General features: G+C 37.5%; 1 long non-coding RNA gene across 1 annotated transcript in view; it reads right to left on the bottom strand.

Moving 5' to 3' along the window:
- The window catches only part of LOC109145547, a 39,915-nt gene extending 34,995 nt beyond the window's left edge, over window positions 1-4,920 (bottom strand). The window contains exon 1 of the long non-coding RNA XR_002046965.2: window positions 4,830-4,920. This is a non-coding gene — a long non-coding RNA (uncharacterized LOC109145547). The remainder of the gene's footprint in view (window positions 1-4,829) is intronic.
- Between the last annotated feature and the right edge of the window lie 13,902 nt (window positions 4,921-18,822).

The following is an 18,822-nucleotide window of genomic DNA, read 5'->3' as shown; positions in this document are numbered from 1 at the left end:
CAACATTCACAAGCATCAAAGCTTCTCTTTCAGTGCTGTATCAAAAACCACAAAGCTTTAAGGCTTGGCCAAAGAATCAACACAAACCTAAAGCAGAGGCATCAGCTCATGAGACTGCTGACAGAATGGATTAAACAGACGTTTGAAAGTATTGCCAATGCTGTGGGAGAAAAAAGAAAAGCCCTCAGTTCTACACTTTCATTTAAACTAAGAAGTGAAGCTTTTGTAAACTATTCACTTTGTTGATGCTCAACAAATACCTACTGATGAGATGACATCATCTGCTAATGAAAATAATTGCTCAAAGGCTTAACCCTGGTTTTGGGTAAAATATATGGGCTATTCAAGCTTTGATTAAAAAAAAATAGAAGAATAAGAATGGATTTTTGTGATCAAGGAAATGTTATAGTCCTTGTTTGAAAATGGGGTCTGACTGCTTTCAAAAGTGGAATTGGATCCTGGAAGAATAATTTCATTGTGGTGTTCCACAGAATTTCAATACATGCTCAAATTTGCTTCTTCTTTGCTCGTTCATTATTAGCTGTTTTAGTGCTGGGGACAGGTATCATGGTGGGTTTTATTTATCAGCAATGTTTCATTGTCCATACTGGGAGATTATGCTCTTTCCCTTTTGGCTGCTGCTTCCTGGCTACATCTACAGCCTGGCTTCTCTGTGCAAAACAAGAGTGGCAAGGAACAAAATGCTCTATCAATACTATTGGTCTGCCTTTGGGAATGCAGATTCTCTCCCATCTACTCCATAGCAAGGTTGCAGCACAGCTGGGAGTCAGAGAGGAATGCTGCTGTTTGTTACTTTTCCAGATACCTTGTCACATTAGCTGTCCTGTCCAGAGATCCACAGAGGGACAGAAGTAGATAGAATTTTCATCTGTCTATTGTTTTCTACTTTGGCATGTTATTTTTCTCCTGGAGACAAGAGAACAGAATAGGCAGTGGACACATTCATGCGAAACACACATACATAAAATACATTCAGGAAAAAATAGCTTTAGAGTCAAGGAGAGAAAGCCCTTTAAGACCTTCTGACCTCCTCCAGAGAGCTGTGGCAGGGAGACAGGCAGTGCCAAAGCAGGGGTGCCCACTGTCACAGCCCTGTCTTCAGACCTGAGACTTGAAGATGTCAGGCACTTCTGTTATTTCCTTCAGTTCTCATTCATTTTGCTGCAAACCCACCTTCACCAGTGGCATTTTCTGCTGTTCAGTAACATACATTCCTTGGCCCTTTGTGCATTCCTGGCACACCTCAAAGCTTGGAAAGAAGGAAGGAGAGTTTGGTGATTAAACTGTGCTTTCCTTTAGGACCTGAAGCCCAAATCACTGTGGGTGTGCAGGTCAGCTGTCTCCAGGAGCTGGGAGCAGCTGGGAATGCCCCAGGGAGGCAGGGACAGACCTCACAACCAGGGTGTGTCCCACAGGCAGCCAGGGAGCAGGGCAGGCTGGGGGGCACCAGGACAGCCCCAGCCCCTGTGTCGGGCAGCCCTGGGGACTGGCTGTGGGAGCTGGAGGCTGGCAACGCTGCAGGGTCACTGGGGACAGGATGAGGGGCCCTGGGGAGTCTGAAATCGTGACCTGAGCCATGGGTTGGGCAGGGAAACACCCCAGAGAGGCTGCACAGGACCACCATTACAGGCTATCACAGCCCTCAGCACTCAGCCACAGTGCCCCTAGATATGCCCAGTGACAGCAGAGTTATTGCAAACACAGTGCTGAGAATCCAGCCAGGAAAGCAGAGCCATCATACAGCTTTTGTGCCTTGCACATCATAGCAGTTTAGAATTTGAAGAGTGGAAACAGTATGACTGCTTTTCCTGTGTACAAGTAGGAGACCAAAGTCAGGGGCACAAGCAGTGGATTCAAGACTCCCATGGCAAGAAGATTGCCATCAAAGGTGTGCTCACACAACCCCTCTGAAGGGCATAATAGAGGTACTGAAAAAGAAAACAACAAATCTGTACATGGGGAAGAAGAACAAGAGCACAATGTGATGTTTATAAACACAGATAATGATGAACAAATAATGAACAATGTTCAAAAGAGAAAACAGTAATAAAATGGTGGTGCTCATAGCAAGTCGAGCAATAGAACTTCAGCAAATGCTGCTTTATTGCTAAAAGATTGAATTTGGTGCTGAAGTGGGTGAGGATGCATTAATGGTTAAGATGGCTGTGCCCCATAACTCTGTCAGCTGTGAAGCTCACAAACCATGGGCCTGAACACCACATGCAAAGAAAGAAGTTTTGCAGTTTTACTAACTTTGGAACACTGAACAATTAACCACCATACTTCCTTTAACTTCATGTCATACTTAAGATTATTCTTTGGAAATTTCTTTCAAATTAAAAGAATCTCTTCCTTTTGATGCAACTAGAAAAGCACTGATATTGAACTAGAATAAAACTGTCATTCATTTTCTCAGAGTACAATGACTTGGCCAAATTGTAAGCTACATAAAGCCCTGAACTTATTACGTGCCTATTTTTAAGCGAAGTTTTAGAACTACATTATGTGGAATAATCTTTTGACATTTCCATCCAAAGGAACTATTAAAAATCATTTGTCTTGCTGCACTGCTGGGCATATACTTTTCAGAAAGATTGACTAGCACATGCCACTGTATTTGAGGGGTTCCACAGGTGTTCTTTATCTTTTGAATACTAATATGTCATAAAAAAGCATGATCTCCTGAAGTTTGCTAGTGCCACTCATTACATCCAATCTTTCACCTTTATGAAACCAATTCCTCTGAAAGTGCTCCCTCTGAAATTCAAGAGCAGTATATCTCTAGTGAATTCTATTTAGAAGACATAACTAATTTTCTCAGCTATGCTGTTTGTTTCTTTAGTTATGCCATTTGTTTCTTTGTGAAAAAATAAAAAATTCAGACTCTTCTCTCTGAGTGGGACTTGGTCCTTGAGAATGAATCTGATTTACTTAAGCAATATGCAATTTGGAAAGTAAATATATCATTTCAGCTCTCAGTATCTGTCATTCAAGTTTCAATGCTTCCATGGAATTTTGTTATTTTATGCCATCTTATACCTTTAGTGCAAAAATGCTTAATGATAGACTATAATAATTATGCAATGTCTTGTGAAATGCTTTGTTTAACAACACTGGCATTGCTTTGAGAATGATAGAATAAGTTGTTTTTAATTCTGTGTCCTTGATGGTGGACTTAGACATTTTTTTTTTTAAAAATCTTCTTTTGGCTAGAAGAAGGGAATGTCACTGGCAAAGGAAACACTTTTCCTGCTGACAGCTTTCAATTAATGATCTATGGACCAAATATAATTACAGAATTTATATTTTTTTCAAAAATTCAGTTGCATCAATACAGAGCTGATCCAGCACTATCAAGATTCTCCAGCTACTCTTTCATTTTTCTATGACTGTAGTGATTTCAAAAACATCCTGAAATGTCCATAGTGCTGTAATTTGACAGACAATATCAACTTCCTGCATCTCCTAATAATCCTTCTTCTCAGCTTAGATTCGTGAGTATTTTGTTCTTCATCTTTTAAGATCCCTCTGCAGGACACAGAGGGGTTTTTCAGCTTTTTCCTAGTCTAATACATAAAATATGCTGATTTAAAATAATGATACACTAAAACACAGCTCTAACCAGAAACACCCAAGATGGTCATGGCTGCCTTGAGGAACTGTCATACCGGCTCCCTCCGTTCCTTTTCCTCTTGCATACTGCTGCTTCTGTATTCAATATCCATTTCCACTCTTTGATTACATGTAAGCCAGATCTTGCTCTGCAGATTTGCAGTAAGACTTCAAATACCTCAGCACTTAGGAGCCAGAAGTGTTCTTCTGGCAGAATAGCACATAAATGTTAGTTTAGCATGTTCTAGACTGGGCACAAAATTCCTCCCATTCATGTACATCTGTTTTACACTGCTTTAACTCTGCCAACTTTAGCAGAGTTCACCTTGATTTAAACTGCTGAATAAGTGAGGCACCAGGATAAATCAGGCAAAAAACCAAAAATCATATTTTATTATACATATATATATCTACAGTAATGTTAAGTGTAGTTCCTCATGTCCAGTTACAGGGACTGTTGTCACATTTCCCATAAAGAAGATCACACAAAATAATGAGATTGACTAATTTCAGTCAGCTGACAGCTAGTTAAGAGCCAGCAATAGGGACAGAGGGCTTTTCAGCACAGGGGTTTAAAGTGCTAAAGCCTGAATTTGGGTCTGCTTTTTATTGTGTAAGGCATTTTTATCACTCTCTGAAACGCATCTTACATGCAGAAAACATGTTGCATTTTATTTTCATCATTTTATTGATTCATTTTTAAGTGTCTTTTTTTTTCAAGGTTCAGGTGCATGGTGACACAATTTTGCCACAATTAGAACAGAGCCTACCAGGTGATAGGGAGAGAATGCAGATGAGTGGGGCCCCACAGGTTGATTCAGATCTAGAATTCAAATCTCAGGAGAAAAAACTGGCATGCTTTGGGCTACATCCAGCCCTAGTAAAAAAGGGCAAATTCATTGAAAGCTTGGATGTTACAGCAGCTTTGCCAACAAAAAGGTTTCCTGAATAGTTCCAGCTACTTAAAATTTAGAATCTGACTTAAAAAGACAAGCTACAATTATGCCTGCCTGACTCCTCATTGAATATCTGGTTATATTTAAGGTATTACTCCTCAACTTCAAAGCCATTCATCAGATTAGCCTAAGCTACTATGGGTGACCTCCCAAGAGATCTCCAGTCTGCTGAGCTCTCTAGAGTCAAAGATAAAAACTGAAGTTAGGACTATGGAAGACAGAGCTTTCCTGACCACTCACCCCCAATGTGTCTCCATCCTCAAAGAGATGAGCTCTTCTGGGAATCCCAGCTTCTTCAGATCAAAGTATAAAATCCATCCCTCAACATGGTCATCCCTGAGAATAAAAGATAAAAAATCCTGATGCTGAGGAGGTGATGAGAGAGCTATGGCACTTTTTAATGTGTTTACTTTTCCAGTCTGGAATGTGCTCACGCAGTACAATGTTGGAGTGCAACAAAACAGCTCCAGCAGGCAGGGGGGTCATTAATGGCAGTCTCTCTGCTGAGAAGAGACTAAACAGAAGAGAGACGCAGAGGGATGCAGGACTGTGACTCACTGTAGTTTAACCGTAACCAAGTGACTTTGGTGGTCTCCATCGTGCACTGTGCTCAGGGTGGTCTACATAAATCAGCAGGATCAGCTTTGACTAGGAATGTTTTTCATTTGTTGCCTCTCTCAGATTAAAAGGTAAATTTTCAGATTCAGAAGATCTGTTCTGATATTTTCTGAGCCATATATTTTAATTTGTGTGCCCTATACAGAGGAAACCATGGTGGTGTGTGAAATACAAAGACAAGTAATGGTTTTATTATGCTGATATTAAGCCCTGCTAGTCTAGTGCTACATGAGTTTGAGTAAAGTCACACACTTGCTATGTAATTTGTCTGTATACATTCCTCCTCTTCAAAATGGCTTTGTTTTTGTGGTGCAGGTGCAAAACAAGCGTTACCTTCAAGAACTTTTAAAGTTTCTGTATTTCTGCTACTTGCATTCGTAAAAATTTTGTAAATTTTATATAAATCCCTTAAACTGTGTATGCCTAAAAAGAGTATTTTTACCGATGACCACAGTGCATTGAAAACTACTCCTTTGATAGGTGACTATCTCAGACTGCATTGCTATTACCTCACTGAGCCTTAGACCCAAGTCTTTTCTGTAAATAGTAATTTTGTAAGAATTTACCTCTCATAGTTAGCAGTCATGAGCAGGTTTGAATTCCTACTTCATTGCTTATAGAAAAGCAGCACATCTGAGACAATCTGAGGGTCTGTTTATACTGCAGACTGCTGTACTGAAAAGGTACAGGCTCTATATTCATAAAAGATTAAATAGCCTCTAAACTTATTTAAATCAGCTTTAAAAGAACTCAGTCTAGAGTCAGTGTCTCCCTGGAAAGACAGCTGCTGACATCTGATCCATTTTGGCTTCTTTCTAACATAGTACTTATCAAATAGACACAAGCATGAGGTTAGATTTTTCATTCTGTTTCGGTCATCTGGGATTTTCATTCTGTATATTTGATTGCAAAGAACTGTTTTTAGTGAAGGCCTTGTAACTGCGAAATAAAAGCAATTTATTCTTGTGTCCCTGGTTAATCCAGCTGAACATCCATGGAGTTTCTCAGGAACACTCAGCTAAGCACATACCTGCATTTGTGCAGGTTCAGGCCTCCACTGTCTACATATTTGCACCATACATTTGTGCAAATATACATTAATTGTTATATCTCCTCTAAGATTTAATGTGATTTAAAGGATTCCAGACATATAATTAAACTATACACTGAACTAAATCTTAAATTCAAGTAAGACAGCAATAATAAAATAGGGGCAATGTAATTGAAATGAGGCTGCTGATTTCAAGTGCACTATTTGGATTTTTATGGGTGTTGTAGAAATTAAAATCTGGCCTATAGTAGTATTGTTTCAGTCCTGAAAAACCTTTCCAGCTATTCTTTCTTCACATGGATAGGGCTGTAAATAAGTATTTACCCCATAAATGAATATGGTACATGAAATACTTCGCCTTTGTATTCTTGCAAAGTATGTAGTCTCATACAAGTATAGAAATGGATTAGACATTCCTCTTTGGTTAAGAGATATATCAGTGCATAAAGTCACAGTCTGGGTTCATTTAGCCTTTTCATTTGTAGTGCTCCATATTACATGAGTGCAGATCTATTTGAATCTGTTTAATATTCATGATCCTCTCACCAGTCTGAGTGAAAGAGATAAAGCTTTTGATAGCAATCTCAGCAACTTGATTAACAATGCACTAATCATCACTACCATTGACCTGATTCAGAAATGTTTTCAATTCATCCATCACTTTATAACCAAAGATGATTGCATTACCTTACCATTTTTTATTTAAATAAAACCACATGAGCTGTAAATATCTTGCCATTTTACTAAATGCACCTTGGTACCAAATTAATTTATTTTTAAAACTAAATACCAAAATGACCTATAATAACCAATTAGGGCAGGAGCATAGGGAAAACGTATCACAAGTGGTCTGCAATAAAATCAATTCACTTTGACTTCACATCAATAAATGTTAAATTGTGCCAAGGAATTAATTTTGCAATAAATTGTTATTGTTGTTATAAAATCTAACTAACACATATTACCAGGAGTAATTATCCATATATCAGAATGCATTGAATGTAGAGTGTGCACTATAATTACTCCCAAAATTGCTTATCATTCAAATGGTAATTTTAGGGATAATGTTTCTTTAACTATAACTTTATAAATTTCATTTGAAATTTATTTTTAGGGGTTTTTTTTTCTTTATTTGGTACTGCAAAGAAAACAGAAAACTGACTGTGAAAAATGCAACAGATAACAAATATGGTAATGTAGTTTAACCAGTATATCTTACTTTAATATATAATTCCCAAATTTTGCAACATTATTAGTAAAGTGAGATACCTCCTTTTGAGTGGAATTTCCTTCACAATTGCTAACTGGAATCTCCAAGCCTATTCATAGCAATAGGTAGAGTACAGCGCTCTAAAAATATTAGCATCCAAGTCTGTGTGAATACAAAACCTGTAGGGGTCATTAAATGTTTTTCTTAGATATTGAATTTTTCTCTTGTCCTAGTATTTGTGTTCAGGCTGAAGTCCACTGTCACAGCGGTTTGGTTCAAATTTGGAAACTGTAGCATCAATGACCAAACAGAAAAAAGAAAAAAAGAGTTAGAGATTCAAGCCTGTGTACTATTTAACCTGTTTTAGACCTGGGAGCATTGAAAGGCTAATCCAGAATGCAGATACTACCCTGCTTTTAATAAATCTTAAATGCTGTGATTAAATTGTGCCAATCATTAGAAGTTTGTAATTATGATAACTGTTTTCAGCTCACCTGAAGCCTTCTAATAGGGTTTGTTGTTTTTCGTTTTTTAAGTGCCTTCATATACGTGAAGTTCTGAACATCACAAGTCACAGAAGAACACACCTGGAAAGATGTCAGTGTTTTGTATAACTGTGTTATCAGGCACAAAACCAATAATATCTAGGTACAATTCCTAACAGTATCCGGTTGCTTTTTCATGGATTAGTAGAAGTTAGTGGTCTGTGGTTAGTTTTATCATCACTATCTGAACTAAAAAAAATTTGGCAATGTCTGTATATAGGGCAGGGAGTTTGAATTATTTTATTCCTAGAACTGGTCCCTGGAGTTTAGACATAGTGACAATTATAAAAGGAAGAGAATAAGGAAGCTCAGCTTGTGCTGCTGTGTGATGGAGCCCTTCATGTAACAGGAAACTCAGTCTGTGCAACTGCTATTGCTGTCTAAGAACAGTGATACAGAACAGTCCTTTACACATTCAGAATACATTAATATGGTGATTAACTTTGTTTGGTGATGAAATTTGGAGCTTCTTATGAAATAACACATTCTGTTGAATGTATTCTTTATGCTCCTTATTTTCATAACCACTTATAGCAGATCAAATAAGAAAACACAAATGCTTTCACAAAGTAGTTTAGAAAAACTTTTTAAAGACAAATGTGAAGTGGCATGAAAAATAAGGTTTGTATTCTGTGGGTGCTACTGAATTTGCAGTTTCATCAGAAAATATATGTGAGGATGACCAAATCCCTTGTTTTTCAAATGTCTGTAACACATATTGAGGATTTCCTTTATTGCCCTAGGTAAACTGCTTGTGTCTGAAAGCAGGAATCATATCATTTGCAAGAATTACCATGATCATGAACATGAAATTGCACTTTCATTTTTGGAAATGATCAACACATTGTAATAATGAAGTGGGTGATCTCTAAATTATTGTCCACACCTTGTAATTGTGAGGAAACATTTTTGTAATGAGAAAGACATTTTAAGTCTCCTGCAACAGCATTGTGAAAAACTTCAGCACAATGGGGGACATGTGACGTCTCATACTTCCCTTTGGACACCCAGTTTAACCCCATCAAGGTAGGTTCCTGTCTAGGTCAATCCTAGTACCAGGTAGTAAGATACCAACACAGTAAGTTGTTAGGAATATTAGGTGATATTTTGAGAATTAAATACAAAGAAAAAAAGTTTAAAAGTTAAGATATCCACAAGACATATATAGTCTTTATAGCCTCTTCATGTGAATTTACTAAATGTACCTTTCAGTTCTAGTAGGTGCTTCTCATTCAATAGTTTTGTAGATTTGAAAAAGTTTCTATTCATGTTACTCTTAAAACCCTTCTGAAGTGAATAATTTTTATCCAATGTTTGATTATTTAATAGATAATCTAGATTTAATTTTGGCAAAGAAAAATATGTGTCATCTTGGCCATTTAATACAAAAATGCATAGCCTAGAGAAATTTTATTTTAAAGCTGTTTGCCTCCTTAATTGCAACAGTCTGTACATCTGTCTAGACTCCATCAAGGGCACTATTGTAGCTGGAGGCATTGGTTTGAAGAAGACTAAAGGGCTACATCTTGTCAAAGCCTCAAGTAGGAATTATTGCCTTTTTTGCCACAGTTCACAGCTGTATTATGTCACCAAATCACATCACAGTGTAATCAAAGATGAATAAAATATTTTTTTTCTTTACCTTAAACGCTTTCCCTGTCAATTACAATCAAAGGACATGATTTCAGGTCTGTCAGTTTGCTGGGTTCTCTCCTACTGATGACTCCAAAACTGTAATCTGCTAAATATAAAATGAATCAGAGAAGTCTTAGAATGATTCTGCTATTAAGAAGAAGAATGTTTTTCTCCCACAGGGGACAGGAAAATAATTGGTCTTTAAAGAAAGAAATCAAAGATGTTAAAAGATTACCTTTTTTGGTTCTTTCCTCTCCACCTTTGGCTTTTTGGCTTTTTTTTTCTGTGCTAAACCTTCAGCCATTCAGTGTTCTTCTCCTAAGAAGACAGGCATAAGTATTCTAATCAAATCTGTCCAGTTTTGTATGCCATTAGAGTAAACATTTAACTGGCGTCTTGTTTGCTCCATCACACCTTTTCCCCTCAGTATTATTGTCGATTGGGTGCTCTGTAATGGGCAGGCTGTACGCCTGCTGCAACTCCAACTTCTAGGCAGTTTAGTGGCTTGATTACATCATTAACCATAATCAAAAACATTTCCCCAGAATGATTTTAGCTTGGTAGTAAGGACTGCTTCCTTTGATCTCAGTAGCAACATTTTACGATAGGTTGCTCCTCATTTACACTACAAATGCTGGCAAAAATGAAAGTGGTATCTTCCCTAGTAATACCAGATAAAATAAAATAACTGGTTCAGCAGTCATGCCAGCTGCTATCATTGATGAACAATGTCCTTTTTCTTGTAAGAAAAATGTGTAAACGCATATGAATGCATGTGTGCATGTATTATTCTGCATAGTGAAATTTTCTGATGTATATCCTTGTATTATACTTGGCAACATCTTCCTTTTCAGTATTTGAAATGTGGTATAAACCATGCCATTGGATTGCAGCTTTGCAAAATGTTTTTAGTCATAGCAAAAAATTTCATTGTACCTGCACTGCTTGCATATAGGCCAGAATTTCATTTTAATGCATGGAAGTCTTGTCAGAAGCCTCATAGCAGATGTAGTTTCCAGCATTTGTAATGATGTGTCCTTATTATAAGACTAGTGCAATAGTTAGAGTTCATGCCAGTTACCTACACTATCAAAGCATCAATTGACCAACCACTCCCCAGCTGAAAACCTACATGGCAGCTGTGCCTACTACAGGGAGATGATCCCAGTGCTATTCTAGAGCACTCACAGCAATACTCCACATGCATATAATAAAAATCGTGTTTGATCTGTAATGTCTCCAGGACCAAGCTAGAGCTGACCCCTGTGGGTGGGACAGACAGAGGATGTTCAAAGACCTTTATACTGGCAGCCCTTGATCTCTCCTGTGCTCTTCCTGTTGTATTTTACAGCTGGTATTTTACGCTGGATCTAAAGTTTACTCGGGGAAGATGGGAGGTGTTTTGTGGCCTGCACCATGTGCCAAAGGGAGAGAAACAGAAGAATTGTTTTGTGGACATTTCCAAGCTGTGCATCTTTCTTGGCTTCTGGGGATTATGTTTTATGTCCCAGCTGTTCAGACCCACATCCCTACCTTAATCCTAGCCAGTTGATCCAGGTACTGCAGGGTCACAGGACCCTCTCACCTTCCACTATCACAGCTGGACAGACAGGAGCTGGGAGCCTCTAATTCCTCTGGGTCCCAAGTCTCACTTGCCAGCAAATTGTGTAGCTGAAGAGTTTCCCCAAAACCTTATTTCTTTATTACTTTATTCCCATTTAGCAAAAGTGCTGCAATGTACAAATGTCTAACAGGCACTTATCTTCCATATGCTTTCTTGAGGAGAAGTAGAAAAGGAAAAGGAAATTAGTGCCATCTTCTTGTTGGTCAAACCAAAGATACTTGTTTGATGTTCTTCAGTTGCTGATAGTTTTGTTGCCTCTAACATAAGCATGAAAGACACAGCGGAGTATAAAAAAAACAGAATCTGCTGAAATTGTCATCATCTTATGCCATCCACAGTGACAGAATAATAGGGTTTTCTGGTGATACACTTTCAGTTTTCAGAGATGTCAACGGATAAAGGAAGGGTAGCAAAGAAGTGCCAGTGAATAACAGAAGGGTAGCTACTGGGCACTTCCTTGGCAGGTGTCCCACCAAGTTATGATGTATTTATGTGGATATTCCCTGACTTTTTAGAAAAAGAAAAACAAATACATTCTCCAGTGGCCAAGTTTAAAATGGTCACTGCCTTTAGTAGGATGATGCTCTGCACAATCTGCAGACATGCAGACAGAGGAAGCAGACTGCCTGCATCCATCAACTTAGTAAATGCCTCCAGATTAGCAGAAATATTTTGAAACAGCCAATAATTATAAAAGAGTTGCTTGCCATTGCATAATTATTTTATAAACCACATAACATACAACTGTTACTTAGTCACAGAGGCCCTCTTCACACTGTACCATATGGCTAATGGCTTCTACAGCACATCACACCATACTGAGTACTCCTTCTCATCATACCGTATTGGCTACTGGCTCAGTTTGCTGCTAATGTCTGTGTTACCCTTTCACTGCATGTTTATTTTATGAAATTGTGGCATCTGTTTTCGGAGTTTATTCTAAAATGACAATGCTATATCCCCAGCCTTAGCCTGAAAATCACCTCAGTATTAATTTCCCATGGTAGATGTAAAATTTTTTGTTGTTGTTGTCTTTTTCTTGGGTTTCTCAAATAAATTTTGACCTTTTTTGCATTTTAATTTAAAGTAAGAATTTTTTTGTTTCTTGAGTTCTGTTCCTGACTCATTTTTACTGGGTAATATTGGATCTTTTTATTCTGTGGATGAAAAACACCTTTGCTTACACTGACCAAGCTGCCAAATATTGAAATACAAGTAGTCTTCTCTTTCATTCAGCTCCCTTCATAATCTTTACACAGCTAATATCTAATTCTAGTGTAAAAACGCAGTTGCAGGATCTACACATCAGGGCCACACACAAAGCACATTTTTAAAGTTTCAGTGGTATCCTAGCAGCTGGAATATAATTTAAAAACAAAATAATTAAGTGGAACAATGCTGAGCTGTTTTGTAAACTTCCATAACAATACTTTGAATACATGACTAGAACTGGAATGGCCCTAGAAATTTTAATTTTGTATCATCAACAAATGTGTCTGATTCGGGCAAAATATTGATTCCATCCCGGTTACCAAGAGCAACTAAAGACAAAGAAAACTTGCATTTGTGGGCCCAGGTCCAGCAGAAGTAGTGTCTGACATTGGCCAAGTGTATGCTGTGGAACAGAGTGCTTTGCAATCACTGTCTCAGAAAAACCTTGGAATCTCTTCTGCAGCTACAAACACCCCTTGACAACAAAAGAAGTAGCAGTCTGTTGGCCAGACAGCTGGATCAAGGGTAGCTACAAGGCTGGCAAAATTACAAATGTTTTGCACTTGCTTCTCCAAGGTGGATCACTCAGAAATGTGGTGGTGCCCATCTGTGTACAAGTGTTGTGCTGTTGGCCCTTGGTGTAACCTTCACTGTGAGACTGGGAAGTCTGGTTTTAACACCTGATCCTGCCCTTGCTCAAGTTGGTGACTTGTCTCCCAGGCAGTTCAGAAAGACAAGAAAGAGGTCTTTGAAGAACAATCCAGTTTTGGATTCCTCGGTGTCTTTTATATTATTATGAATTTTCCATTAGCATTGTCCCATGGGATGTACCAGGGCAGCCCTGCATGGCCTGGGACTGACTCCACCAGGTCTGAGCTCACCTCAGCTTCCAGCACTTGTTCCCCCACAAATGGCCTGTTCTCTCACCCGGCAGACCAGCACCATGCTAAAACCAATCTCCTCACTCCATCTGCTTACAAATAGCACAGTTACAGGGAACTAATTGACAAATTCAGGCTTTTGCTACACAGGAAAATTACTCAAACTTGTTCAAGTATTTTTGAAGGTGTCTCTGCTGCTCATGGTGCTCCTCAGGCACTTACAATAACAGATACCAAGGGAAAGAGAAGAAAGACCCAGCACACCAACTCCCTGCTGAATACTGTATGCAACTACTACAGAGCCCTAACTGCTTCTTAATATGTTTTTTAATTGGCCTGTTCTAGTTTAAGGTGTCTTGTGTTATCTTTTCCTTGTTTGGGTTTTTTTTCTAGATTTCCCACTGTGAGATTGCCTTGGTGAAGCAAAGTCAGAGCAAAACAGTCATGCACAATGTGTGTAGCCTAAACCAGATGATTTCCATGTATCAGTATACACATGGAACTGACTGCACTTCTAATTCATCATTTGGAAAAAAATAGTAATGAAAAAAAAAAAATTAAAACATTTTGGCAAGAACAACGAAGGAGAAAGTGTTTGTTAAATGCCTGATGAGAATGGAGAATTTTAGATCTGATTTCATTCAAATTTCTTGTATAACTAAGTGCAGTTTATTACTGATTAACATGACTTAGTGCTTATTAAATGGGCATGACTGCAGTTTTGCCAACTGCACTGAAACAGAAATGAGTTCCCACAGTATCCTTACACTAATGTTAGCACGACCTGAGTACTACCTGATGTGCATTTATGCAAAAACCCGACATTTTACTGCATATTTAACAGGAAACACCCACTTTATATTTTGCAGGAATTAATATACTTAAAAAGTATTTTTTCTCTATTTTTCAATTTTAACTTTTGGAAATCTTAGGAAATTATTTAATGGAATAAAAGAAACCAACATGATACCGTGAAATGGAAAAAAATAGGAAGAAAGAAACCATAGGAAAATATTAAACTTTTTATTCTAAATATTAAGCAAATAAGGGAAGAATTGAATTCATAATATATTACCCAGATAGTCTTTCTGGATCACCAGCATGTCTTTCATTAAATGAAGAGTCATAAGGAGCCAATAGGTAAACTAAGCAACACATACAATAATCAGAAAAAGGACCATCAAGTGGCAATAAGAGAGCCATATACTTTGACTATTGCCTTCATGGAAAAATATCTTTAAATCAGATCTTTTGGTCTGTAGAACCATAGAGATGTGCTTTGCTGAATTTCTTCTTGTCACACAAATTATGGAACTGTCCTGTGAAACAAAGTTTGACTTTACCTTTTGGTTTCCTTTGCATTTATGATATTTGAATTAAGGGTTATTCAAAAGTTATGCCTCATTTCCTTCCATACCTCCGTCCTTAGACTGCTGTCAAGTATTATTTATTAACTCTATTATAGTAGCACATTGAGGGCCTAATCAAGATTATGCCCCTACTGTGTTAGACTCTGTACATTATGAAATAAAAGATAATCCTTCTCCCAAATTCTTACATCAATGTAAGTGAAAGATGTTACGCTACCATCTTTCGATAGTGTAAAAAATTGAATTTTGTCAATGGATGATGGTAAGTCAGTGGCAGAGCCGAGATCAGCATAAATTCTCAACTCCAGCTCCCTGCTCCCAATCAGCAAGGATGTAACAAGAATGATGGTAAAAATTGTATGAGAGGTTTTGTTGCAAGAATTCATTTCATTAGTTTTTTTACAGCTACCTGAATTTTTCCTTTGGACTGGCATTTCTGCCTTACAGAAATAAAGTGAATACTTATTAGCAGGAAGAAGAAAACTAAAATTTCTTTATATTAGTTTAAAAGTCATTAATATGAAAGCAAGTACTTCTTCTACAGTATCTAATTGTCTTCCTTTTTCAGTATTCAAGATCCACTGTTTTTTCTCTATTGTCTCGCTTCATTTTAAACAAGATGGAAGCAAACTCCTTGGTCTCCTAGACCAGTGAGCAACAAAGATATTTACATTAAAAGAGGTGAGGTTACTGTTAACAGGAAAAAAATATCCCCTTCCATACTTACCCTCTAGTTTTTAAGAGATACAGCATCAACGAAATAGCAGACAAATAGCTGAATCTGTTACTATCATGACAAGCTATTTTAACAATACGTATTTTAGGGGAACTGTATTTGGTGCTTAGCATATTAATTGAGCTGTACCTCTCACTGAATTCCTTGATCCTAGCTCCCTTTAAAATAATAAAAATTAATACAGAAAGGTAGTTCTTCACAATAGGAGTAGATTTTATGTTGATGTTCTTCTTTTACTACAGAATGAAAAGGTTTAATTCCTGAAATAAAACATCTAAGTTGCCACACTGTACTGCAAATAGCCAAGTCATGAACAGCAGCAAGCAGAACTGGGATGATCACTTAAAAATATTTCCAAATGTAGACACAGACAACGACAAAGAACTACTTTCACAAAAATGATTCCTGTTAAATAATTCTTGAAGTACCTAAACTTAGTCAAGAACTTGGAGGTGAAATCAGATAAATCCTACTGTCTACAGCTAGGTCTAGGCATCTGCATTTAACAAGAACCTCAATACCTTTTACAGATGAATTGTAGCTGAGATATATGCAGGCTGAAGAGCTCTTCAGAGTCTGTTCCAATGAAAATATTGTCTAAGTACATAAGCATTAGAGCTGAACAAATAATTCTCGATGAATAATTTATCTGATTGATTTCCCCTTTTTATTCTCTCCCTCTTCAGAGGCTATGCACGGACAGAACAAAAAGTATATTGAATTTATTCATTATTTGAAATTATTCACAATCTTGTTCAGTGAATAATTCTAGGCCTGCAAATCCTTTGAACTGTGGACTTTGAGTAGCTAATTTGCAGCTCACACCATAAAGTGTGTAATAATGAACTAACTAGCTAGCCAAGCACAGTTTTTAATTGCAAGAGTCTGACATCTGAATGAGTCCTGTTTGAAATTCAGTCCAGTAGGTATACAAATGCTCAAGCTAAAAAGTCATATTTCACAGGCATTTTTGCTACTTCAGTGCAAGTGTTCCAAAGATGGGTTTGAATAATTCGGATACGAGGCTGCCCATTCACACAGTTCTGACAGTGCCCCCTCTTCTAATGAACCTTAGCAATAAATAGATCAACATATTCATGAGCAGAAACATTCCACTTAGTATAAAAGCATATATCAATAAGACTAATAAGACTGTTCATGTGATAATTTTTGCATTACTGAGAGTTTACATGGACAAAGTAGGGAAAGGAAAAATATCACCTTGAAAAAGTGCAAACACTGAGTTGAGTCTGGCAAGTCTCCACAGAGCCAGAATGAGATTTATATTGTGCCCTCTTCCTTCTCTGCTTTATTTACTCCCATCTGTCCTTGACAGAAGCATCACTTTTAAAGTGAACTTCTTCTGGGTCGCTATATCACTCTTTTCCTTGAAAGACTGGCTACAGGGAGCTGATCAAAACAAAGGGCAGGTAGACAACCAGGGCAGGATTTCAAGAAAGGCTTTAGCATGCTTTAAAGTGTTTCAGCAAGGGGCTTGCTGAGGTCAGAGGCAGCATTAACTGGAATTTGTCTGCCACTTCTTTGGTGTTTCTGGGTGTCTCTAGAGGTTTTCTCATAGCCTACCTTTGAACTTCAAACTTCTAGTAAGCTGGTATATATCTCACTCCACAATTTTGATTGTGAATTGAACTAAAGAAAGAAGCTAAAGTTTATTTACCAGCCATCAATCAGCAAATAAATTATTTACAGATGTCTTCATTTATTTGACTCTTTCATTTATTTACTTATAGCTACAGCAAATACCACCACCAGACAGCGTCCAGATGGAAAACAATTACCCCACACTGGAACCGTATGCTTCCTGAGAGAAGCTGAGAAATTATTTGAATCTCAGACAGAAACAATTAGAAGTAAACTCAGGCCTGTTTTTGTGAGAAACTCCCCTTTGGACACAGATGCTATGAAATCTTTCTGACATATCACAAAGAAAAAACAGATTTGGCCTTCAGAAAGAGGCTTAGGATGCCGTGAGTCCAAACTGAATGATAATCCTGTGTAAGTGGCAACTCAAGAGTAGACTCTAATCTGTGCACTGTGTCAAGTACAAGAGTAACCAACCCATGTAGTTTATCCATATACATGTCACCTGAGGCTCAGAGATGCTGACATGCTAAATGCAGCATGTCAGAATTTACAAGGAGAGGAGAAGTGCTTTGATTACATCAGAAAAGAAATTATTAGAATAGTTCTAGTAGATTAAATTTGAATAGAAAACCTTACACTACTTGAAGTTGCTTAATAAAGTCTATAACTACTTACAATTATAACTACTGAGATAAAATGAGAGCAGAGTGAGATTGATCTAATATAGATAAATATAGATGACAAGGAAGAATATATCTCTATATTCTTCACTGTTATCTCACACACATCACAAATCCAGGGAAGTATCAGTTCTGCAGTAATATCCAACACTGGGAGTTTGCCGTTTGAGACCTTTTTCTCTGCATTTCCAGACTGTGTTGAAACAGAATCCAGACAATCATCTGGATCATTAGAGTCCAAAGCTCTACAGACTCCACATCTTTGCTCAAATGGTAGAAATGATAGCTTTCATCTGCACTCCTCCAAATCCAGACACCCTGTCATTTGTTCCTGCTGTGGCATTGTATTTTGAACTTCAAGTTTCACTGGGTTGTGCCTTACAGGCAAAATGGATCCCTTCTAATTCTAGAGAAAAATTAAATTAATTCAATTTCCAAACATCATTTAAAGATGTTTGTTTTCCCAGATATGTGGTCATTTGGAAGCATGGGGGTTTTTTTCAGTCCTGGCTCTTTCTGTTATTTCTTTCAGGTGATATAATGGGATAGAACCATTGCAAGAATTCTCCCAAGGAATGATATTAGATGGCAGCTTGAAATCTAATGCAGTGCTTGGGTATTTAAAGAAATAAGTATTCAGGAAACAGATTCTACGTAATAAAAAGAGCACAAAGCTGTACTAGAAAGAACTGTATGGCCATCTTGTTTAAATAAGAGACAAGAAGATGATCAACATCATGCCTTATTAATAATAAAACTGGAAGTCATAACTGTGGAACTAATCTATCTTGGAGAGAAGAGTATATTTCTGATTTCCTGTCTTGGAGGGAAGAGCAGATTTTTGCCACATAAACTGCTTTCTACATCCAAAAAGATGGGTTTCATCAGAAAGCTTATTTCTTGTTGTAAAGAAGCTGAAATATTTTGGAGGTTTGCCAGACATCATGAAAAGCTGCGTGTCCTAGGGATTTCTACATATCAAGGACTACGTGTCCCATTATAAAAGAGAGAAGAAAGATAAAGCCTTGAAAATCCTTATACACACAAATTCCAAAATCTTTAAAAG

Source organism: Corvus cornix, chromosome 9, assembly GCF_000738735.6.
Source record: "Corvus cornix cornix isolate S_Up_H32 chromosome 9, ASM73873v5, whole genome shotgun sequence".
NCBI lineage: Eukaryota > Metazoa > Chordata > Aves > Passeriformes > Corvidae > Corvus > Corvus cornix.
The sequence above is the reverse complement of the archived record's forward strand: the minus strand, read 5'-3'. Positions and strand labels throughout refer to the sequence as shown.